The sequence below is a fragment of the Lissotriton helveticus genome, assembly GCF_964261635.1.
Source record: "Lissotriton helveticus chromosome 1_1 unlocalized genomic scaffold, aLisHel1.1 SUPER_1_unloc_14, whole genome shotgun sequence".
Lineage (NCBI taxonomy): Eukaryota > Metazoa > Chordata > Amphibia > Caudata > Salamandridae > Lissotriton > Lissotriton helveticus.
The window spans coordinates 2,525,188-2,549,777 of NW_027611653.1; the positions used below are offsets into that span (position 1 = coordinate 2,525,188).

The 24,590-nt window shown below is 45.5% G+C and overlaps 1 long non-coding RNA gene across 1 annotated transcript in view; it reads left to right on the forward strand.

The window, feature by feature from the left end:
* LOC144805563 (uncharacterized) overlaps positions 1-24,590 on the forward strand; it is a 116,294-nt gene that overhangs the window by 83,282 nt on the left and 8,422 nt on the right. The window contains exons 2-4 of the long non-coding RNA XR_013605543.1: positions 351-409; positions 505-593; positions 20,740-20,857. This is a non-coding gene — a long non-coding RNA (uncharacterized LOC144805563). The remainder of the gene's footprint in view (positions 1-350; positions 410-504; positions 594-20,739; positions 20,858-24,590) is intronic.

The following is a 24,590-nucleotide window of genomic DNA, read 5'->3' on the forward strand; positions in this document are numbered from 1 at the left end:
TGTTGTTCAGGGGATCTTATATTTTAGAGTCGGAAGTGTTGGCCCCCTATTGGAGTGTATGGTGGCCACATCTTCTCCTTGGAGCACCTCTATGAATGAGGTCGTTCAGATAAATTAGGTACACACATGTTTCCGCAATCTTATGACCTTTCCACCTGTCTGTCTTGCATTGTGTGATGTAACTTTAGTTTGTTGCTGCAGACATGATGATGTAACTTTAATTCGCTCATAGCTCTTTTAATGGTAGAAAACTATATTGATTACTTCTTGATGTTTTTAGGTCCATCAATTAATTCACTGTCATCCATGTGTGAGTGGTGGCTAAAATATCTGGTATTGTTCTCCTGCAGATTGGTACGCCTGATATTGGAAGTGTCCGCTAATATATACTTTCAGCATTCCAAGCAAGGTAAGTAGCATCTAATGGGGAAGTGGAAATGGCACAAAAAGAATCACTGAAATGATTTGGGTTTTCTTTTTTCACATATGTTCTACTATGTGAAGGATCGCTGACTCACAAGCCTTCAGATGCTAAGGATTGCTGACAAGCGCAAAAGAAGAGGCCGCCTACAGTTAAGATAAGGTTCCTTAAGGTAGGGAAAAATCAATCATTATACAGATTTAAGGCAACCACTCAATAAACAATAATTAAATGCTAATCAATAGACAAGGGTCAGAAAGAACCAAAGAGCACAAATTATTTATCAAGAATACAAAATGAGCATTTATTAAGTGTTAAACAATTAGAAAAAAAATAATAATCATTCATCCACTTTCATGTCCATCATACAAACTCACAGACATACTGAAGACACATTTAAAACATTGTATGTATGATGACATATTGCTCAACACTGATAGATTGACACAATATATAAAAAACAAGATCAATTGGAGACTGAGTGGCACAAATTCAAATGACTGGTGGAATTCTACGTCTGTGTCGGCGCAACAGGGGTGCCTTCGCCAGGAAGAGGGCCACAGTACAAACAATTGATGAATCTGTGAAGTAAACATTGTCTTTATGAATGAGGGAGGTTCTTTCACGAATACAATGAGCGATAAGTATACAAAGAAGACATTTGCATTGGATGAAATAAGGGAGAAGAATGAGAGTAAAAGTGAAAATGGAAAGATATGACTCAAGATAATTACTTTAGAAGTGAATAGTAAGGTTAATGGAATAAAATTAGATGTGAAAAAGGCAATATATAAAGATAGTGAAGGGAACCCTATGTGAATGATTAAAAAAGGGGGGGGGGGGAAAGGAAGAAAGGAAAAGGCACCCAGAACATTTGTGTATGTATACGATGGTGACCCCTATTTGTATCAAAGTCACATGCTTAACTCATGGTGTCAGAAATAGTATACCTACTATTGATGGGGTTTGGAGAACCGTCGTGTTGAACGGTAAATGAAGACAGTGCGATACTTCATGTATAATCTAAACGATGAAGGTAGAAGACGCATATTGATAGTTGCTCACATTTAATAACGTTTTTGATTGACAGCGATTCTAGGTATCTAACTAATATTTACCTCAGTTGCCAAGGGCAAAAAGACGCCGTCAGTACATTGTAAGCGGATGAAATATGTAAGTCCTCGTGGTGTTTCAATAATGGTGTACTAAAAATTATTAAACATATGTAAATGGACAAATGTGATAGAGAATGGGTCCTTAATTACAAATCCGAAAACTATTTTCTATTTATACCTGTATGCCTGATGGGCAATAGAGAGAGGAATCAGGCGACGCCAGAAAAACAAGATAGCACAGTGATGTCTGATAGTTACTGGATGTCACTGCTATATTTTCAAAGCTAAAGAATAAAGATACACAGGATTGTCCTGGTTAGTTGAAACTTAAAGCATGTTTGTATTTAGCGAAAATGTAATAGCAATGAGACCTACTGAAGATCGATAATAAATAGCTAGTCAATACTAGTATTAGGGATTAATGTAGAACGGCACAGCACTTACTTTGATGCAATGCGGTGCAGATGAAAGGGGTCAGTACAATTCTGTTTTGTGATTTCAAGGATTACTGCAATATAAATGAAGTAACTATAAGGCGAAAATGAAATTACAGTACAGCTTATATAATATACTTCGAAATCAAGCCTTTGAAATGCCTACAAAATGGAGGCTTAAACTAGCGGGTTTCGTTACACAGGTGTGTAATTTGCAGAGGAGAAAGAATGCACAATTGTACTTCACTCGTGCCTTTTACTATGACCGGGTAAAAATATAGGCAGAAGAATAATAAGAGTTACAAAATAGCCACATATGTTAAGTTAAATGTGTTTTATAATGTCACGAGATAACGATGCGCCAGCAGGAGCTATGCAAACTTAATTAGGGTACTGTGAAAAACTATGCGGACTTGATTAAAGCTAGGGCATGTCAATAGCTCGAACTTACCTTTTAGTCATTTGGAGCCTCCGGATATGAGGTTCCTTCTTTCTGCGAATATGCCCGGAAACTAAACCTGAAAAACAAGAAAGGGTTTGGCTCTTATTCAGTAAGGTTCGGACCAATATACCAATAGCAACCAAAAAAATGCCAATACTGATACCATTCAAACTCAAGCAATTATCCCACACGCCAGATGACCTAAACACGCTGGATGAAAAAAGTCGAATTTTCTTTTTCTTTTTCATATACTCTTTTTTACTTATTAGTTATCTTTTTGTTAATGAATCATTGTTTATAAATGTAAACAATACAAATCAAGAGAAAATAATAACTAATAAGTAAAAAAGTGTACTTGAAAAAGAAAAAGAGAATTCTACTATTTTCAACCAGAGTGTTTAGGTCATCTGGTGTGTGGGATAATTGCTTGAGTTTGAATGGTATCAGTATTGGCATTTTTTTGGTTGCTATCGGAAACTAAACCTGGCGTGATCCGGTTAAGGTGTTTTGACCTGCAGCGGGTGTATCACATGGTAGAAGATGGCCAATCGTCTGTGTACCTTGACAAAACTTTATTGGAACGATGTAAAAAACATATATGTGAAGCACAATGCCTAACTTTACGCAATATTACCACCTTATACTGTCTGTGACACAGCTAAAATGAATCAATTTTCATAATATAAAGAGCAATGTCACTCCTTATATGAAGCAGTATTCGTGCATCTGTTTGTTGAAACAGTATTGCAATCAGGAAAGTGAATAGCAATGTAGTCATAGCGTGCTACACATGTATTTATACAGTGTGGCCGACCTAATCCAAATTGACTGGGTGGTGTAGTGTTGCCGACCTAATCCGAATTGACTAGGCCGTGTACTAACAGGGAACTCCGTGGCAAGCGATGATAAGGACAGTATATGATGATTAATTGCGACGCGCAGGTATGTAACTGCTACATATAAAAAGCTAAGAAAAATAAGCAAATAAAGGAATAAAATATGAAAGATAATAGTAAGACTGAAGAAAATAAGGTGGAAGATGAAACATGTGCCACTAATAGATGTATTTTGCTGAGGTGTATATAGTATATAGGAATTGCAAAAAATAGAATTTGGAACAAACGCCATGGATGGTTTTATTTATTTATTTATTTATTTATTTAGTTGCGGGTTTATAACGCGCTTGAATCGACTCCTTCCGGAGTATCTCTGCGCCCAAAATACCAGAAGCATGGTCAAGCAGTCAGTGGATAGCAGATTAGTTCTGAAACAAGAATGTTTTGAGTTCTTTCTGAAGCTCAGATGTTCAGAACATTGCCTCAGCTCAAGGGGAAACTTGTTCCATAAAATCGGACCGACTACAGATAGGGTCTTGCCACCCTGTCTGGCCTTTCTCACAGCTGGCACTCTCAGGAGAAGCTGGTTACTGGACCTAAGGGACCTAACCGGGTTGTATGGAATGAATTTATCTCTCCAGTGCGATGGCCCCAGTCCATTTAGGCTGTTGTGTATTAAACAGCAGGTCTTAAATTTTACCTTGTTACGGACTGAGAGCCAATGCAATTTCTCCAAGAGAGGGTTAGACGGTGTTCTAGGGGGGGCATTTAATACCAGCCTGGCCGCAGTATTTTGAATCATCTGGAGTTTGGCTAGTACTCCATCATTGGCCGATAACAGGAGGCCGTTACAATAGTCGAAACGACTAAGTATCAGAGCTTGCACCAAGGTTTTCCTGGTGAAGTCCGGTAGCAGGGGAAAGACCTTTCGCAACAAGCCGATGACATGGAAGCAGGAACCCACAATGATGTTACAATGTTGCTTAAAAGAGAGTTCACGATCCAAGCGCACTCCTAGATTTTTCACAACCAATTTAGGGTCTGGGACCGGGCCAAGGTCTTGCGGCCACCAGTCCGGGGTCCACAGGATCTTTGCGCTTCCCCAAAGAATACAACCTCCGTTTTGCCTACGTTGCATTGGAGGCAGTTAGAAGTCATCCAATTTGCTACTGCCTTCATGCCATTGGAAAAAGATGTTTTCACTTCGTCGGTAAGAGTTTTAAAAGGAAACAGGAGCTGGGTATCATCCGCGTATGATACTGGGATGAAACCGAACTCTCTAAAGATTTTAGCCAGGGAGGCCACGTAGATGTTAAAAAGAGTTGGGCTCAAACAAGAGCCCTGTGGCACCCCCTTGGTAATCTCAGTTTCCACCGAGCGAAATGTGCCCATTTTAACCGATTGAGTCCGGTTAGATAGGAAACTTCTTAGCCAGGCCAGTGCTGTACTCACAAGACCGATCTTAGCAAGCCGTTCGAGCAGAATATTATGAGATATAGTGTCGAACGCTGCCGACAGATCTAACAGTACCAGGACTACCGAATGACCCCTGTCCTGGTACATGTGTAGATCATCCGTTATTGACAGTGCCGACTCAGTACTATGCTTTGGCCTAAAGCCAAATTGCGAATGGTCTAGACTGCCGGCCTGTTCGATATATAGCTCGAAAGGTGCTTGTTTACATGTCTTTCAGTGAGCTTTCCCATGAATGGAGGTAGGGATATCGGTCTGAGATTAGACAAATCCGTCCAAGGGATTGTAGTATTCTTCCTAATAGGTCTTACTGATGCCTTTTTCCATGCCATGGGCACTCGGCCTTCGGTCAGTGATTGATTTACCATGGTAATTTAACTGGTATTGTATCACATGGCCTGTTCCCATTGAATTTCCTGGTTTAGACCATGTTTAACCGTATCTAAAATAAACATCCAAAAACTTCTCTGCTTTTTCTGATGGAGTCTAAACCGACAAAAGGAGTAAGCATGGGGGCTGCTTGTGCCCCTACTGGGCCAGTGCGCCTTCGGACCCTGCAGACTCGGCTGGGGGTTCTTGGCCTTCGATGCTGGCGGCTTCGGCTCCGCAGTGCTCCCATGGATCAACTCCTGGATCTGGATTGGGGCTGGTCGACATTACGACACCACCTCCGGCGTCTAATCCATTGACGACACCTCCACCCCTTCCACTGCAGGTTGTGTCCCCAACCGTTGTCTACCCCGGCCTCCCGCTCGACATGGACACGGAGCAGAACGGACGCTGATACCGGCACCACCCGGTACTTTTGTACCCTTGTTCAACCCTGGTGTTTACTATCACCCTGAATGGCAACCAGAGGAAGTTGAGGGGTCTGTGGACCCTCTAGCATACCAGTTGGAAGAACCAGACTGGAGAGAGGAGTTTGGTGTGGCCAGTGCTCTGGACACTTCTCCAGACCTTGGTATGCTTTCTCCCCCTACTCTGGCTACAGAGAAGGCTGCATCATACGCAGTGGTGTGGCGTAGGGTGGCTGAGGCCTTAAACCTTGAGCTTCCTATGGTGGCAATCAGTACTAACCTCCTGACCAAGGTCCATCAACCATCAGCGGCCTCTTCGGAGCTCCCGCTGCTGTTCAATATGGCCCTCACAGACATCCTTCTGGGCCCTTGGTCCAAGCCTAGCACAGGGGCTACTGTGGATAGGACGATTGCCCCACCCCACCGCCCTGCCCCGGGCAACCCCATTTTCGTCTCCCAAAACCCTACTCCTGAGAGCTTGGTGGTCCAAGCCTCTACTTCCAATGGTGCATTCCCTACTGCTCCACCTGATAGGGAATCCAAGAAGCTGGACCATCATGGGAAGAAGATGTTTTCTTTCGCCAGCTTAGGACAGAGGTCTGTGAACACTGCATGTCTCTTGGGCCGTTATACCCACTATGTGTGGGACACTGTCTCGCAGGTACTGCCTCAATGCCCGGAAGAGTCACGGGCCGTGCTCTCCCTTGCAGCTGCTGAGGGGAGAGGTGCAACAAAGTTCACATACGATGTGGGCTGGACACCGCCGACTCACTAGGCAGGACGATTTCAACGTCATTAGCACTGAGACGCTTTGCCTGGCTAAGGTCTACTGGCTTTTCGGGCAATGTCCAATCAACTCTTTTGGACAGACCCTTTGATGGCTGTTGTTTGTGTGGTGACAAAGCGGACAACGCGCTCAAGCTTTTTAAGGATTCTAGGGCTAAGAATGATCCTTAAGCCTTGGTACTAACTCTCGCCCAGCGCAGTCTGCTTTTTAGCTCTTTTTGTGGCTATGGAAGGGATGTCCCACCACGTTCCGCCCAGAGCCACAGGCCTGCGTATACTGTTCAGCCTCTGCGTGGCCAGGGACGTGGGACGCAGCGTCGTGGTCAGGGGCCAACGTGCGGGCCAGTCCACCAGTACCCCCTCTGCAGCAGCTTCTAAACCTTCATAGTCCGACCCTCCTGGGCCAATGGGCGGCAGGATTCGCCATCACCTCCCCCACTGGCAGAACCTCCTGTCAAATAGGTGAGTTTTGCAGATAGTCCAAAGGGACTACCTCCTCCCCTTCGAGACTACTCCTCCATCAATGCCACCTCAATTCCATCACATGTCGGAGTATCACTTGGCCCTTCTCTGCCAGGAAGTTGCGGCTCTCTGGCCAAGAGAGCCATCAAACGCGTCCCTGTGCCAGAAGAAGGTTGTGGTTGCTACTCCCACTACTTTCTGGTACCCAAGAAGGACAAATGCCTGCGTCCTATCTTAGACTTGAGGGACGTCAACCACTTCCTCCTGAGCCAATGTCAAGATGTTGACATTGGCTCAGGTTCTGTCTGCCCTCGACCCTGGAGACTGGATGGTAGCGCTGGACTTGCATGACACCTATTTCTACATTCCCGACCTGCCAGCCCACAGGCATTACCTACGGTTCACTAATTGGCCATGAGCATTTTCAGTTTAGCGTGCTCCCCTTTGGGGCCCTACCAGCGCCCCTCAGATGCTCATGAAAGTGATGGCGGTGGTTGTAGCTCATCTGCGCCGATCAGGGGTTCACGTCTTCCCGTATCTCAACGACTGGCTGTTGAAGGCGGGCTCGCCCCAGGCTGTCGTCTCCCTCCTCCAGACTACAGCGGACCTCCTGCATTCGCTGTGGTTCACTATCAACGTGCCAAAGTCACACCTGATTCCCTCTCAGAAGCTCCTTTTCATCGGAGCGGTTCTTGATACAACGCAGTTTCGGGCTTATCCTTCCAAACAGCGAGTCCGGGATATTCGGGCTATGATTCCGATCTTTAAGCCTCTATCCTAGGTTTCAGTCAGAATGATCCTCATGACCTCCTGCATCCTGCTGGTAGATTATGCCAGGTGGCATATGCGGCCTCTGTAGTGGGATCTGAAGTTCAAGTGGGCAAAACATCAGGGGAATCTTTCCGATTGTATCCAGATCACGGAGGGCTCTGCACGCCAATTGCAGTGGTGGCTAACGAACCACAATTGGGTCAACGGCAGGCCCCCCTCCCTTCCCCAACCAGAGTTCACGATGGTGTCAGATGCATCACTTCTGGGGTGGGGTGGCTGCATGGGAGAGGCGGAGATCAGAGGCCACTGGACCCCAGCGGAGTCCGGGCTCCAAGTCAACCTTCTAGAGCTTCGGGCAATTTGTCTTGCACTGAAACGGGAGCCCGTTAATCTTTGTTTGCTTGCCTGCCACAAACCTGTGACTGACAGGGGTGAGGAACTACATCTCCCGGCACCACTAAGCATTGAGCACGTCGTCCACGTTCCGGCCTGGAGGCACTTTATCATCGGCCAGGGCCCCGGCAGCAGCCGAATGAGGCGTGGCCAGGTCTTTAAAGTAAGTAATCTTTATTGTTTAAGTTATTTAAAACCATAACAATGTCATAATACAAATATTATATCCCTATAAAATGATTAAAAAAGAATTTTAAAAGAAAAGAACAAACATGTTAAGTATATTGTTCAAACGAGCGGAAGCGGTATCCTTCTCATGATGCCAGTTTAAAGTATGTTCATAATTCTGCAACGTCATATTGTTATCGATTTATGGTTTTTGCACGTAGTGACATATAAAACTCTTTTTTTAGGTCGAGATCGAACACATGCGAAGCATGTCTAGCTCGACAACTATTGTCACCCGTCTCCTGGGAATCTGAGACAGGGGCCGGGCACGAGCGTCGACTTCACCTCGTGGGCGCGCACGCCCAGCCCGGCGCCGTGCACATCCCCTGCCTCAGATTCCCAGCAAGTCAGCACACAGACACAGCACACACACGCACACACACACGCACCCCCCCTCCCACCCCACTCCCACACACAGCCCCCGACCCCACTCACCGGGTCCCTTGGGCTATTCTCGTCCCGTCCAACGCTTCTTGTATGCCATCAGCAAGCAGAGAAGCGGCCAAGAACACTCTGTGCCTGCGCGGAAGTGCGTGTGCCCGCCTGACGTCACTTAGAGGCTGAACCTTACGGTAGGCAGGGCCACAGGGTCCCTCTGACCAGATTCAGATCATCTTTGACTGCTGCTCCTGTCCAAAGAATCGGATCGCGTCGCGCGCCTCGTTTTGTGTGCGGATGGCTTCATGCGAGCGGACAATGGGAATTTCCAGGCTGCGGCTGCCGCATTCTTGGCGTGACGACTGAGGACAGGGGGCTGCCGTGCTGAGTGAGGTGGGGCAGGTAATATACAGCTATGTTATTAGTGGTGGGAACGCGGGGAAGGGGTGCACGGAGGTCCGGGTGGGAGGAGGGAGAGGGTTTCCTTATTTTTTATTGGTCTGTAAGTGCCGGTCTCGGAGGAGCCGCGCTATTAATCACCGAGTTTGTGAATGCTGGAGATGTAATACAGCGCCAGACACACTCGGTGTAACTTTCTTCTAGTGCTGCATAACCCGAGCCTCGTGGCAGAATGTCTTGCAGCGTTGGTTTTTCTTTTCATGTAAATAAATATCTCTAAAGAATTGGCGGCAGCCCATTCTTGTTTGCTTTCTGAAACAATTCACTGCAAGGACTACCTTCCGTTAAGCATGTGTTATCTAAAAGCTCGTGCCCATTCATCAGCAGTGAGGTAAAATAATATATATTTTTTAAATCTTAGAATCCGCCTGAATAATAGCGCTTTACCGCAGCTCCGTGTTATTACAGTGTCTAGTGACACGTGAATTTTAAGGTTTTTCACTGTCTGGTCTGTGTTCTACATTGAAAACGCGTTGTGCATTAATTTACTGTAATGCTTTGCGAGGAGCGGTTTCACTCGCACTGGGAAGGAACAGTGGCTTGTGGGGTCTGTTGAACATACACGCAGTTCAGACAGATGTATTCAGTGAAACGAGTCAACATTTGCCTGGCGTACTAGGTTGTGCCGTGTAACTGGTGCTCACCTAGAGCGCTCTAGTACATTCGAGTCACGTTCACAAAAACTGACAAAAATAAGATTAGTGTTCAGTGCTGTAATTGGAAAAACTTTACTTCGGGAACCGGTAAACTGGGGGTCCAGATGTGGCAACAAACAGAGGGTTAAGTAATGAGGGGATGAGTCATGAACAGCAGTTTGACAGTCCTCTAATGCACTTGCTTTTAAAAGTCTTCCACAAAGAAATAGGAAACAAGTAGAAATGTGACAGTAAATATGCTGTGGCTTAATGGGTTGCAAAGGCTGCTTTTTAAAATATCTTTTGAGATCAAGCCACCTGCGGCTGAGAGCTTTGTGTGCCATCTAAATCTCATGGAATCTCATGTAATAATAATAATAATAATAATAATAATAATAATGGTAAGGTAACTCTGGCGGCTATTGCTGCTGAGATCAGTGTTTTGTCTAGTCACACTTTACCTCATCATAAAGTAGTATAGAGCGCTAATGTGTCTACAGCGAAGCAAACGTGTATCATGCATATGAAAGATTTTTATTTTTAGCAGATAGCAGAGTTACTGCTTTTGACACCGAGATTTTTTTTATGACTTGCAGGTCATAAATTGCAATCCTTCAATTATAACACAGTGAGCTATAAACCAGCCTCAAGGAACTGCATGCAAACTTCAAGGTCTGTGTTTTGTCTAGTCACGCTTTAAGTAGTATAGAGGGCTAATGTGTCTACAGGGAAGTAAACTTGTATCATGCAGATGAAAGATGTTTATTTTTTGCAGATAGCAGAGTTACTGCTTTTGACACTGAGATTTTTTTATGACTGCAGCACAGGAGAGGTCTGCACCAAGCAGCTCCTGGAGCAGGGTCATCTGATGAGATGCAAACAGCCCCTCAATGTGTCAGTGTATGCAAATTAAAGAGGGGCTTCGCGCATTCTCTTTCAGCCGGGGACACCAACTCTTCGAACCAGCCCTGTGGGTGTTCCTCTAGTCTGCACTGCCAGCCTCGCCACTCTCGGGTTTCGCCTCTGAATGCCCACCTGCTTTTCCCTACTCTCTCTCACTTGCCCGTGCATAGTGTACTCACAAGTGCATAAGTTACTCTTAAGCTGTGTAAAGTACACGATGTCGGATGCGAGTGACTTTGGGCGCATCACAATTCTGTGCTTTATGAATAATGAACATTTTGCACTTGCGGGAGATATGAATTTAATTTATGGCACGATCGGTCCTTTATGTTTCTGGAACGTCCTAAGTGGGACAGAAGACACCAATGTTGACCCAGTAATTTCCTTGTTTAAATCCTCCGAGTTGTACAAACGGTCTTGACCACGTGACAAAAACCAGTTGAGGCATCCGCTGTGTAACTATTGCTATAAGTACCCGCTCGTTGGATAAATGGCAAATGCCTTGCTGTTTCACAACACAATATGTGTACAGAGGGCTTATTTTTGGAAGTGTTTTCACCTCTTCAGGCTAAGTACACCCTCTTTGTCGACGAAAGGAACTTATTTATAAGGCAAACACTTCAAGCGATGTCATTACCTGTAGGTAATTAGGCACTTAGCAACAGCATTGCAAAACCGACGTTCCATCACACAACGATATTATACTGTCATTCACCGGTGGAATATGAAGCCCAGAGTGCTCAAACGTAGATAATATTGTTTTACCACACACCCTTAAATACTGTTGCCTGGCGCGGGATGAATAGCAGCGTGCAGTCTGCTCTGCAAGCAGCGCGCTGACGCACTTAGTTACACCCACGCCAGTGCACGCACTTGTGTTAGAAGAACAGGAGCACCGAACACTCTATGTGAGGAGGAGACAGGAGCATGGAAGACTCAACAACTCAAGTCATGTGAGTAGTCATTTATTAGGTGTTTGCCTACAATTCGTTGAATGACGCAACATTTTTTTGAAATCCTCAGAGATACAGCATTCTTTGCAGCTACAAGTGAAGGGAGTCGTTCATTAGTGCTATGGACGTGTCACTGTCGGATTTCCAGAATAGGCGTTCACACACATTATGAAACAGAGCTACATGCCCTGTATGGGTATAATAGGAGTGATTGATTGTATTTCAGCTGTGTAAGAGCTGTGCTATGTACCTGGAGCTGTGGGTGTGCAGACAGCGCTTCCTTTATATGGACAGCACATGGAACAGAACACTTTTAGGGATAACAAATAATGCTATAAGTATAGAAACTAGACGCCTTATCCTCCAAATACGAATGCACAAGCCTTTGGAAGCCTTTGGAAAGAAGCTATTTTTGTTCTGTTTTATTTAACTGCAGACTCGCCTTGAGCTTTACAATGGCTAATCAACTGACTGTTAATTAGGCAGCAGAAGCAGGGAAATACATGCATATAATGGATTTCTGTAGTACTTAATTCATGCTTTTAAAGCATTTAGTTGAGGTGTGTGGTCGTGATCCGTGCAGAGTGGATTAGCACCTGACTGACTGGTCCAAAACATGGAAAGGGGATTAGAGGCATGCTCAACATACTATAATTAGCTAGTATCAGTATGGCAGGGTAAAAAATGCAGATTTTCTTTAGGAATATTATTTAACACATTTACACGTGTGCCAGTCACACATCACTCCTGCACTTTTGTCAAATGCACATATTGGTTCCTACCCCCAGTGAGTAGCTAGGGGCCTATAGTGAGCCACCATTCAAAAAGCCTGATGTTGTAACAGAAACAAGTTAATAAAAATGGAGGTTGCATCCCAACAATTATCCCGAGATTCTTCATTGTGAACTTAGGGGCTTATTTATGAGCCCTTGCGTCACTTTTGCGCCGCCAGTGCGTCACTATCTATCTATCACCCTCACTATCTAGCTAGCTAGCTATCGCCCTCACACTAACTATCGCCCTCACTCTATCGCCCTCACTCTATCTATCTATCGCCCTCCCTATATCTATATCGCCCTCCTTCTATCTATATCGCCCTCCCTCTATCTATAGCGCCCTCCTCTATCTATCGCCCTCACTCCATTTATCGCACTCTATCTATCGCACTCACTCTATCTATCGCACTCACTCTGTCTATCTATCGCATCACCACAGCATCACTCAGCACCACCACAGCATCACTCAGGGGCCCCACAACATCACTATGCGCTACCACAGCATCACTGAATGCCACAGCATCACTCGTCGCCACCACAACATCACTCAGCGCCACCACAGCATCAATCTGTGCAACCATTCAACATCTGGTTCAAATATGTTCTCTCAATGTTTCAATCTTTATTACAAATGTCACAAAAAGATGTTAATATTTCACTTCTGTTCTTGGATTTTAGTCACAATAAAATACACTGAACATAATCTTCACAAAAGTTATTTATAAAAGTTTAAGCTAATCCCATTATAAATTACAATCACTTTTATTTAAGTATTAATTATTAAAAAAATTAAGTCATTGTTATTTGTAATATCAATTTATCTAAGTCACGTAAATACAACACATATTGCATTACAAATGCTATAGGTGTCCCATTTGCGAAAGTTAAAACTATTGGCATTGTAAATGACAAAGATATTAATTTCACTATTTTCAAAACCAACACATAAATAAAAAAATTCTCATTTACAATACCAATAGCTCAAACTTTCCTAATGCGAGACCTATTGCATTGCAAATGCTTGTTATCTTCTGGAAGCAAAGCCAAAAGTGGCGCTATATCTGACCACATTTGCCTGTTAAAGCGGTTGAGTAGTGCCATAGCATTGGCATCTTTAATGGTAGACGCCACCATAACTGCAAATCTTTTTCCAGCTCCATCCATTCTCCTTCCTTCCTTATCCGGTGGAACCATAGAAGTGGAGACCAGATTTTTCTAATTTCTTTGCGCCGCCTGCGTCACCACCGATTCTGGGCGTGGATGCCCTATCAGACAGGCCGGAGAGGACTCTGGTGCACGGTATTTCTTTTCGATTCTAGGAACCGAAACAGAAATTGATGCTGGCGTCTTCAAGATTTTCAGACCCTCATCCCAAATATGTTCAATAATTGGAATTGATCTTGTTGACTTTCTGGAGTCATCCTTAAAATCATATAGAAAACATTCAGTTTCCTGAACCGGCATCTCCAGATCAAATTGCTTAGCTGCTTTTTCCACGATATCGTGAAAACCTCCAATGTCCTGAGGAGGCGAAGACGCTGGAGTAGGCGAAGGAGAAGGAGTTGTTGGTAACACATATTGATTCCATTCCTGTCCCTCTGTGGTATCCTATAGAAGTTCACCTTCTTCAGGTTGATCATCCCCATCACTGTCGGTCAGATCATCTCTGATTGTAACCACAGGTGGCGATCGCAGCTTTTGCGTCTGAGGCGTAGACTGAGCCATTGGATCTTGCATTCGAGGTACTGTAGGCGTCGAGACCGGAGCATTAGCCTCGGGGAAACGACGATAGTAATCAATAATCATGAGTCTCAGATCCGTTACCAGTGATCCTATTCTATTCTATTCTATTCTTTATTTGGTAAAGCGCAAAACAGCGGCCCCAGCAATGAGGCGTCCCGGCGCTAATGAAGTCACAGACCTGACCAGAGGCGTAGAGGAGAGGGAAGTTACGGGGCAGGGAATAGGTGAGTTTTAGTAGCTTTCCGGAAGGCAGACAAGCTCTCTAAAGAGCGAATGTTAAGGGGTAATTCGTTCCATAACTTGGCTCCCAAAACCCTAAAGGAGCGGCCGCCCATGCGGCAGAGTTTAGTGCGAGGAACACATAAAAGATGTTGATTAGATGATCGCAGAATGCGCGATGGGACATAAGGGGTGAGGAGGGGTCGGAGCAGTGTGGGACTGTCCAATTTAAGGATTTTAAAAGTCATGATTAGGGTTTTGAATTTAATTCTAGCGTCAACAGGTAGCCAATGTAGTTTGCGAATGGTAGCTCTGGCTGAGCATCTACGTGGAAGGCCGACCAGGGCTCTCGCCGCGGAGTTTTGTACACGTTGCAGCCGTGCTATCTCTCCTTTGTTAGCACCTAAAAGGAGAACATTGGCGTAGTCAAGACGCGAGAGGATGGTTGCTTGTATAATAAGCTGGCGGATTTTAGCATCAAAAAAGCCCAGTATATGGCTGAGATTTCTCAGCAAGCCGATGCACGTGCCGGCGACTTTTTTGGTGTGGGTCTGATAGTTAAGTGAGGCATCCATCCACACTCCTAGATTTTTAACTAGGGATTTGGGAGGTGGTATGGTGCCCAAGGAAGACGGCCACCAGTGCTCATTCCAAAGGCTGGTGTTCTTACCAAGGAGTAGCACTTCTGTTTTTCCAGCATTAAGCTGTAAACAGTTGTCCGTCAACCATTGGGCAACTGCCGAGAGACCATTTTTGAATCTAGCAGCCGAGATGGACGGGCCTTCCGTAAGAGTAATGGCCAACTGTGTGTCGTCGGCGTACGACACCAGTGTCAGACCCCACTCTTTAGCCACTGTTGCAAGAGGTTGCACATAAAGATTAAAAAGAGATGGGCTCAACGCAGAGCCCTGCGGAACTCCCTGTGCAATTGGATGAGATTTCGATAGAAAAGGGGGTGCTGAGACCCGGAAGGATCTGTCTTTAAGGAAAGAATGGAACCACCTTAGAGCCAGGCCAGATACTCCGAATGTCTCCAGACGATCAAGAAGGATGTCATGAGACACCGTGTCAAAGGCCGCGCTGAGATCAAGAAGAATCAGCGCAGCGCTTTGACCGGCATCTAGGACCGTCCGGAGATACTCGGTAGTGGCCAAAAGAGCAGACTCCGTACTATGGCCCGGTCTGAACCCATTTTGGGATGGGTCCAGGATGTTATTCTGGACCATATGTTGGGACAGTACACTATTAACATGGGCTTCAGCAAGTTTAGCCAGCCTTGGAAGCAGCGAGATCGGTCGGAAGTTTTCCAGTTTGGTAGGATCTAGGGAGGGTTTCTTGATGATAGGTGAAACCCAAGCTTGCTTCCATGCAGATGGTACTGTGGCTGAAGAGAAGGAGAGATTGAGAACAGAGGCCAGGGAAGGTAGGAAGAAGTCAAGAGACTCCAGAAATTGTGCCGGACGCATGGGGTCTGAAGGGGAACCAATTTTAATTTTACGACACATTTTGATGAGGTTGTCAACGGATATTGCTGGAATGTTGGTCATAATTGTGCCGTAAGGGTGGAGGTTAGTGCAATTGACACGATTAGGGGAGTGTTGTGGGAAGGAGCTGTAGATCTTTTGTACTTTAGCGACGAAAAACGTGGCAAGCTCCTCACATTGTTGGGCAGTGGAGATATTGGGGGAGGGGGATTTACAGCTCTGGAGTTCTTTAACAAGCTTAAAGATTTCTTTGGCGGGAGTGGCACTCGAGTTGATTTTTTCAGCATAGAAGGCGGATCGTGCTCCACGGATGGCTTTGTGGTACAATTTTTGTTTAGCTGGATAATTACTTTTGTCTTCGTTGTTGTATTCTTTTCTCCATAGACGCTCAGCTCTTTTACAGTCTTTGCGCATGGCTTTAAGGATGTCATTATACCAAGGGTTAGTCGGTGTACTACGTCCTTTCGTCCACTTCGCTGGAATGAGAGTATCAAGTCCTCCCGTGATCCAGCTATGGAATCTACTGTAGACTGAGTCAATGTCTGAGTTATTCTCAAGATGGATTTCCCCAAGAGTGGCCTGAAGATCACTAGTGGAAAGTTTGTGCCATGGTCTTTTTAGCCGTTGGACTGGTGCGTTTTTGTACGTAGTTTTATTGATTAGAATAGTCAATTTAATGAGGTGATGATCAGTCCATCCCATTGGAAGGGGCACCTCAGTTTTAGCCTCTTCGATGTTAGTGAATACTGGGTCTAAGGTGTGTCCAGCTAAATGCGTAGAAGTGTGGATCTGGGGGTTGAGTTGCAAGGCGGAGAGGTCAGCAAGAAGACTTTTGATCGTAGGGTCATTAGGTAGATCAAAATGAAGATTGAGGTCACCTAATATGGTAAAGTTCGCTGTTTTAGTCACTAACGAGTTAGCTGTCTCAAGAAGAGCTTCAATGAATTTTGAGGCAGGTCCTGGAGGACGATAAATATAGAGACCTGACATAGTGAAGTTAGGGTTAATATTGATTTTGAAGTAAGCACATTCACAGTTAGTAAGTTATTCTTTGGTGAATGTGCAAGTATACATTTTCTTGTAGATGACAGCAATGCCTCCACCTCTCCCATCTCTATTCAGATTAAGCATATGGTATTCATCTGGAAGCGTAAGATTAGGTATGACAGAGATGTCATTACGTAACCAGGTTTCACAGAGGAACAGAATATCCGGGTTTTCATCCAGTAAGAGGGTGTTAACTTCGGAATAGTGTTTGGAGAGTGACCTAACATTGAGATGCAGGACCGTAATAGGAATAATTATAGGTGAGTTCTGGAGTTGTCGGATGCGGTGGGGGGTAGCAGTAGTAAAGTTACAGCTATTACATTTGAGGCATGTTTGACCAAGCGTACCTGTTAGGTGGACACAGGGACTTACCAGGTTATATGCAAGTAGTTGTTCCCTGTCATAGTGACGGGGTACTGATGATGTCCGGCCAGGGGGACTGGCAAGAGGCGATGACTTGGCGAGGACGGGCAAAGACGGGCTTGCCTTAGGCGCGCCTTCGGCGCGCAAACGGCGCGCCTGCTGCGCCCGTCTGCTGCGCGTCCGGTGAAAGCACATGTTTTATGGGGGCTAAGAGAGGCAGGGGGGCGTGGCCTCGAAGTGGGCGTGGCCTCGCTGCACGCCGTCAATGGCGGCATAGATAGAGTAAATACAGCCTCTGTGACAGCGCTAGCTCCGCTGCACAGAACGCTCGAGCTGAAGGTGCCAGCAAACAAAGTAGGTGCGCTATAATTTTAAAAGCAGCAAGTTATCAGTGACACAAAGGTTAAAAAATAGTAAATCTGTCTCCCGGCTTCTTTGCCTCAGGAGGGAAAGTGACTCATGCACACAGCGCTCGCATTCAGCGCTTATATACACAGGGCGGGGGGCGGGGCCTCGAAGTGGGCGTGGCCTCGCTGCACGCCGTCAATGGCGGCAGAGATAGAGTAAATACAGCCTCTGTGACAGCGCTAGCTCCGCTGCACAGAACGCTCGAGCTGAAGGTGCCAGCAAACAAAGTAGGTGCGCTATAATTTTAAAAGCAGCAAGTTATCCTGGTAGCGAGACTGATTCCTCTCTTGCTTCCTCCTGCTGCTCCTCTTCATCATAGTCACAAGGTTCCTGAAAAGATTCATATCTCGAAGATTTGGATTGAGCAGTATCTTTAAAAGAAAAAACTCGCTCTTCATCCGTGTCTTGGCTCTTAATGTGAAGCTGAGAAGGACTATATGCCACTCCAGAAGCTTCCTCATCCTCAGAATCCTGCTCCAGTAATGTGGATGGAGGCAGAGGGGATATCTTTGTCCATGCCATAAATTCTGATGACTTCCTAATCGTCGACGATCCCGTCGACGATCCCGTCGACGATTGAAAAGATCTTAAAGAGATCACTGTCTTCGACTGCGGAGATTTAAAAGCCTTCGCAGTTGACACTATATTCATCGGCGACGGAGCTGTCGTCGACTGGGTAATCGTCGACAGAATTACTGTCGACGAGGAGGTCGTCGTCGAGGTCGTCGACGGCTTCGTCATCGATCCTGTTGTCGACAATGTGGTCGTCGAGTAAGATTGCCTCGTCGACGGGGTAGCTGGTCTCGACGGCGTAGTCGTCGTCGTCGACGGTATGGATTTGATCCCAGTCGTCGCCGTCGGAATGGTCGTCATCGACACTGTAGTGGTCGACGGAGTCGTCGACGGTTTCACCACAATCTTAACAGGAGACACCATAGAACTGGTCGACGGAGCAGAAGATGCTCCTTTTAGACTAGACGGCTTCTTCAAGGGAGTAGGAGGAAGAGATGACGCCTCCTTTCCATTCTTTTTACTAAGGGTGGGCGTAGTTCGCGAAGTAGCGCTACGCGAAGTTACGCGAAGTGCACTTCGCACTACGCGAACTTCACGTAGCACTACGCGAGCTGCGTAGTAGCATGTTCGCACTGTGCAAGATGCGTTTTCAATGATTGCACAGTGCGGACAAGCATCCGGCACTGTGCAAGCATTGAAAACGGCATCTTGCACAGTGCGAGCTGTAGTTTTCTGATGCTCGAGTAGATTATGACTCGAGCGGCAGGTTTCTCAACGCGAACAGGTAGTTTCTCATTGAGAGCGGTTGCGAGCATGCGCAACCACTCACAATGAGAAACCTGACCTCCTCGCATTGAGAATCTCGCCGGGATGTCATTTTGCTTGCTCGCGGTCGCGAACATGACGTTCAGGACCGCAAACAAGCAAAAAATGACCGCTGCACTACGCTACGCTGCACTACGCATGTTCGCACTGTGCTACGTGCAGCTCGCGTAGTGCGAAGTTGCGAAAACTTCGCAAACTCCGCGAGCCTAGCGTAGTGCTTCGCCCAGGGTTACTTTTTACCCTTTTTAGGATCCACCACCTCCTCAAAATGAGAAGTTTACCTCTTTTTGGGAGGCTGACTTGAGGATTCCTCTCCAGAATCAGAATCTGAGGTGGCCTTCTTCTTTTGAAGCCACAACAGAAGGCAAGCTTCTCTGTCCCCGTAAGGTTTTGGCAGAGAAAGTTCTGCAGTATTTACAGTCCTTAGCAACATGCTTGGGATGAAGGCAGTATAAGCAGTCCTTATGTGGGTCTTCAGAAAAAAGCCTAGCTTTCCCACAGGATCAGCAAGGCCTGAAAAGCTTCTTCTTTGAGCTTTAAGCCATTATAAGGTAAAAAGATAGATCACAATACCTTATATCCAGAAAGAATTCAGTTAGAAAGGTCAAAAGTTCACACTGGAACAAACAAACTGAGCAGAGCTCAGGGAGACCCCTTTCTCACACGAAGGCGGTTGGAAATCTGAGGCAGGAAGGTTCTGTTGGGGAGTGTGATGTCAGGGCAGGGGTGCTGATTGGCTGAGTTTTGGACCAAACAACTAGGAGGTCTGGTTACCAAATAGTTTCAGGCCCTATGGGCTTATCTATGCAGTTTTCTCTTCTCTATGATACTGCTTTGGTCATTCTGTTACCGTGAGACTCCCACCATGACGACGGGGAAGATACAAGCATGTGAACCTATGAAAGATTCAATACTGGAGAAATAATCCTCCTGTGTACTGTGGCAGACTCAGAAATATTGAAAAACGTCATGATTTCTCTTTCAGCATTTCCTAGTTAAATCTTTCACTTTTTGACTCATACATTTAGCAGAAACATAACTTAGTACCATTAAAATAGTTGTGATGGGGAACATCCATGTGGGGTTAGGACTGGCTCGATCAGAGTGCTTGCTGACTTGAAGGAGCATGGAGTTGACCGCCTTGCCTGGTCCGGTGTGGAACCAAGCCAGCAATGCTTTGCTGCAGGCTCATTTGCCCTGATAGCTGGTCAACAGTTTGAGGAGGAGGAGGTGAAGAGCTGGCTAAGTGTGCCATGAGGCTGGCAGTTCAGTACATCCCTGAGAAGTGAGCTTTGAGTCGATGTAGTGTTCCTCTTATGCCACGTGCAATTCACCCTCTCCAAAGCCTCAAGAATTCCTGGGTGTGAAGGGCGGCTGATTCTGATTGGGTGCTTGATAGTTTTCCAGAAACTCATGTTCCTGATTGTTCATGTTTGTCAGAAGTCAATTAAACACGCCCAGGGGTTTTATCTCTTCAGAGGACAGAAGCTGCAATAAAAGTTTCTTTCCCATTGCAAAAAAATATAAGCGGCTGACGAGGCTCTGTCTGTCAAAGAATGGAAGGGCTGAGGAACTATCGTTCATCTCACTGCTAAGCAGAGCCATTTCATGCTTCACCCTCACTCAGGCCTCTGATTTTGACCAACATCGCTTAGAACACTGGGACTTTAGAGCCCATCCTTTTAATGAGGAAAACCAAACTACAAGTCCCATAAGCAATAGTGGTGGAAGGTGTCACGCATGACCTGGGACAACATCCGATTCAGCACATCCAGTTCCACTTTTTAAGTATTTGACACAATATTGAATTTATAACCTTTGTTTTTTATGGTCATGAGTCACCAGAATACTAAAAACATGTCTCTTATTTTCAAGGTCAATTAAGTAATGGTCACCAGCTTGGAAGCTCCGTTCATTCTTCAGTATTTGTCATTGATCTCCACGTGTGGCTGGTTTCGGTCTGGCCCTGCATCGTTCCCGATAACTCGCACAGGTAAGGAGCTTGTAGCAGCAACATGATAACCCCATACTCGTCTGTAAGAAGTGCGCTCCGAGGCAGGTATCCGATCATGTTTGTGAAAGAAGGAAGGACCAATATCTGCTATGTACATTTGTTAAAATAAAACACAATCAAATCACAGTATACTGTTCCGGAGGTTCAGTCCCAGAGACATTATCTGTAACTGAACGCAGACACCCTAGGAAGCATGTGCTTTTAAGACAAGTTGCCTTCACTCACCTGAAGGTGACATGCTTCATCATTGGGCTATACTCCTCACCAGGCCGCGCTACAATGCCTGGCGGGCAGCACAAGAGCGCACTTTGTCAGAGATCTTTTACTAAGTATGACGGATGAGCATAGTAGGACGGAAGATGTTGTGTCATAAGATGTGAGATTAGTGAAGTCTGAATATAAGATCAACTATCGACCAGTTGCCACAATATAGTTAATGTGATCTTCCTGGTCCATGTTGAGATTAAAAACAGTAGCAGAGAAATTGAGGAACTAATGACCCCTATCACTGTGTGAAAGTGTCGATCACCTATAAGCCTGCTGGTAAGCTGGGGTCTATACTTCAGGTCAACGTTTTTCATGCCTTGTGTAGTCATGGAGCAATCTGTTGGCATTTCATCAGGACCAAGTATGGGAAAATGGGTAAATGTGACCTAATCTTCTTCACAGCGTGAGGAGCTCTGTAACTCAAAGCCCTGCACCGTGCATAGGTGATAAGGTGCCTATTAACATCTTACTACCACAGGTGAGCACTGCCTAACAGGGTGCACTAGATACGGTAACCCTCCTAAAATTCAGGACATACTGACTTATCCAATAACGAGGACAGACGCCGCATCAGAGGGCAACTGGTTTGAAAAGCACCTGCTTCCGAGGGTTCCCGCGTTCAGTTAGAGATAATGTCTGTGGGACTGAACCTCCAGAACAGTATACTGTGAGTTGATTTATATGAAGAATGTGTATACTGGACTGTCATTTTCCTCGTCATCTCTTGTGATATGTAAAATAAATCACAACACACTGGGAGGCCAACAAATCTATCATACATTTAATGCAAAAATAGCAAAAGGCCAAGCAAACTAACAAGTGACAATTGTCTTTGCAATGGACGAGAGCATCCACCCTAAAGCAAGTTGGAGTATATAATGCTAATGCTACACAATGTATTTTTATACACTTTTCTCCTAATACAAGACAATGAAACCTGAACACATGATAGAAACAGTTACTGAAACGACACTAATGAATAGGAGGCAGGATCTTCTCTCGAGAGGAATGTGAGGAGTCTGTGAGGACTAGTGATCATACTAACCAGCTTCAGTCAGTATTGGCTCCCTGAGACCTATTATCCTGCTAAGTAACTCCAGTCAGTAGTGACCCCTGTACCTTAAATCCTGCTAATATTCAAAACCAAAGGTCAACTTGACTGCCAACCTGTTCCAGTCAATATTGACATGTATGGGGGCATGGCCAAGCAACATGGCCATCAGGACGTAGTCTCCCGCAGCTCCCGGCCAGCCTGACGTACAAATCCTGATTTAGACCAGATCCTGGTGCCTACGGACAACTATAATTGTGGATTTAGTGACCGGAATACCTGAGACACTCAGACAAGCTGGATGTGGAAGGACTGGGAAATGTCTTGGAAAACTCGATGTACCAGCTCCCGCTGGATGTGGAGGAGGCCACGACCATTTATAATAATTGGCTTTTGGATGCCTGTGATCAGCTTGTTTCTCACAAAAAGTGGACTCCCAAATGGGCCTCTCCTGCAGAGGTGAATTGGCGAAAATTTTATGACAAAGCAGAGGAGAATTTAAAAACTTGTATTTCCAGTTACAAGCAAGCTCTTTTGGAAGCTAAAAAAGAGTACTTCTTGTTACAAAATACCATGAACTTTAAATGATCAACCGCCCGCTCTAGCTCTGAGAAAACGGGAAGTGCAAACCAAGCCCGCATTAGCCGAAAGCAAAAGGCAGTCCGGTACATAATGGGCCAGCAGATTCGCCAAAATCTGCGGTCCTTGGTAGGTCAATATTTTGTGAGCCACACACAAAGACTTAAACTGGATTCTTTTCGCTATCGGTAGCCAGTGCAATTTTAGGCAGAAGGTGCGAGACTGAGCAAGATCTGGGCAAAGCTAGCAGGGCGCGAGCTGCTGGGTTCTGGATTCTCTGCAGGCGGACAATACAGGACTTGTTGACACCTAAATATTAGGAGCTGTCTCTACCCAGCACTAGAATTTCTGACTTGGCAGCATTCAGCTGTAAACAACTAGCTGCCATCCAGTCAGAGATAGCTACCAAGTCCTCTTTCAATGTGATGAGATTGTCTTGGCAGTTCCTCGAAAAAAGTGATGACTAGCTGGGTGTCATCGGCGTATGAAACCAATGACAACCCTCTGCTTTTTGCCAGCAGGGATAGGGGCTGTACAAAGCTGTTAAAAAGTGCAGGGCTCAATATAGAGCCCTGAGGAACCCCGTGTTTAATAGCATGTATGTGAGAATGAAACGGTGGCGCCATCACTTGAAATGCTCGACAGATTGTGCCAGGACTGAGTTCACATATGCCTCAGTAACCTTAGCCAGAAAAGGTGGGAAATTGGACGGATGTTACTCGGGTCCGATGACTCCAAGGAAGGCTTTTTTAAAAGTGGAATGATTTTTCTAAACTAGCTAACCCCGCCACTCCAAAGAAACAGGGGGATGCAGAATTTTGTAATAAAATAGCTGGCTTTTTTAAAAGTAAAGTAGAAACAATTTTTACCTCACTCGATGGTCTAATCAATGATACTCAGACTGATTTCAATCTAACAGATCATGAAGTTTAGGTGCCCCGGCAGAACTACTGGAGCATTTAACCCCAATTGAGAAAGCAGATTTGGTCAAATTGTTGTCTATGCTAAAATCGGGTGCCCCTAGTGATCCGTGTCCTGCTGGAATTGGTAAGCAAATTCCGGAAACTTTTGGAACGGCTCTCACACCCCTGCTTAATGCAGTTTTACGGTCCGGAATTTTTCCCAAAAATTGGAAAAAGGCTCTGTGCTTCCTCTTCTAAAGAAGTAATCTCTTGGCCCTAAGTACCCGAATAATTATTGCCCTATCTCTAGGCTTCCACTACCTGCCAAATTACTGGAAAAAAAAATAAATAGCCAAATCAGCAACTTTATCTCTGCCAATAACTCCTTGGACGCATCGCAATATGGGTTTAGAGCTTTTCACAGTACGGAACTGACTTTAATAAAATCAACCGAGGAAATCAGAGAAGCCGTGGATAGGGGAGGTAATGCCATCTTAATCCTCCTGGGCCTATCCGCGGCCTTTGATACGGTCCACCGTAAGGTCCTGCTGAACAGGCTCTCTGATATTGGTGTGAAGGGCTCAGCATGGAAACTGCTACATTCCTTCCTGTCAGACGGTAGATTTAGAGGGCAACAGGGCTCGGCAGGGTGCCACAGGGCTCGGCGTTGAGCCCTACGCTTTTTAACATCTACGTGGTACACCTGGCCAGTGTCATCCAGTCGTTTGGTTTCCTGGTCACCTCCTATGCTGATGACACACAAATTGTGCTATCGCTGACAGAGGGAGCGGAAAGGGAGGCGGGGGAGAGGTTCTATAATTGCATGAGCTCTATTTCCACCTGGATGTCGTCCAACCGTTTAAAACTCAACTCGGCTAAAATTGAGGTGTTAAAATTTGGCAATAATCCCTGG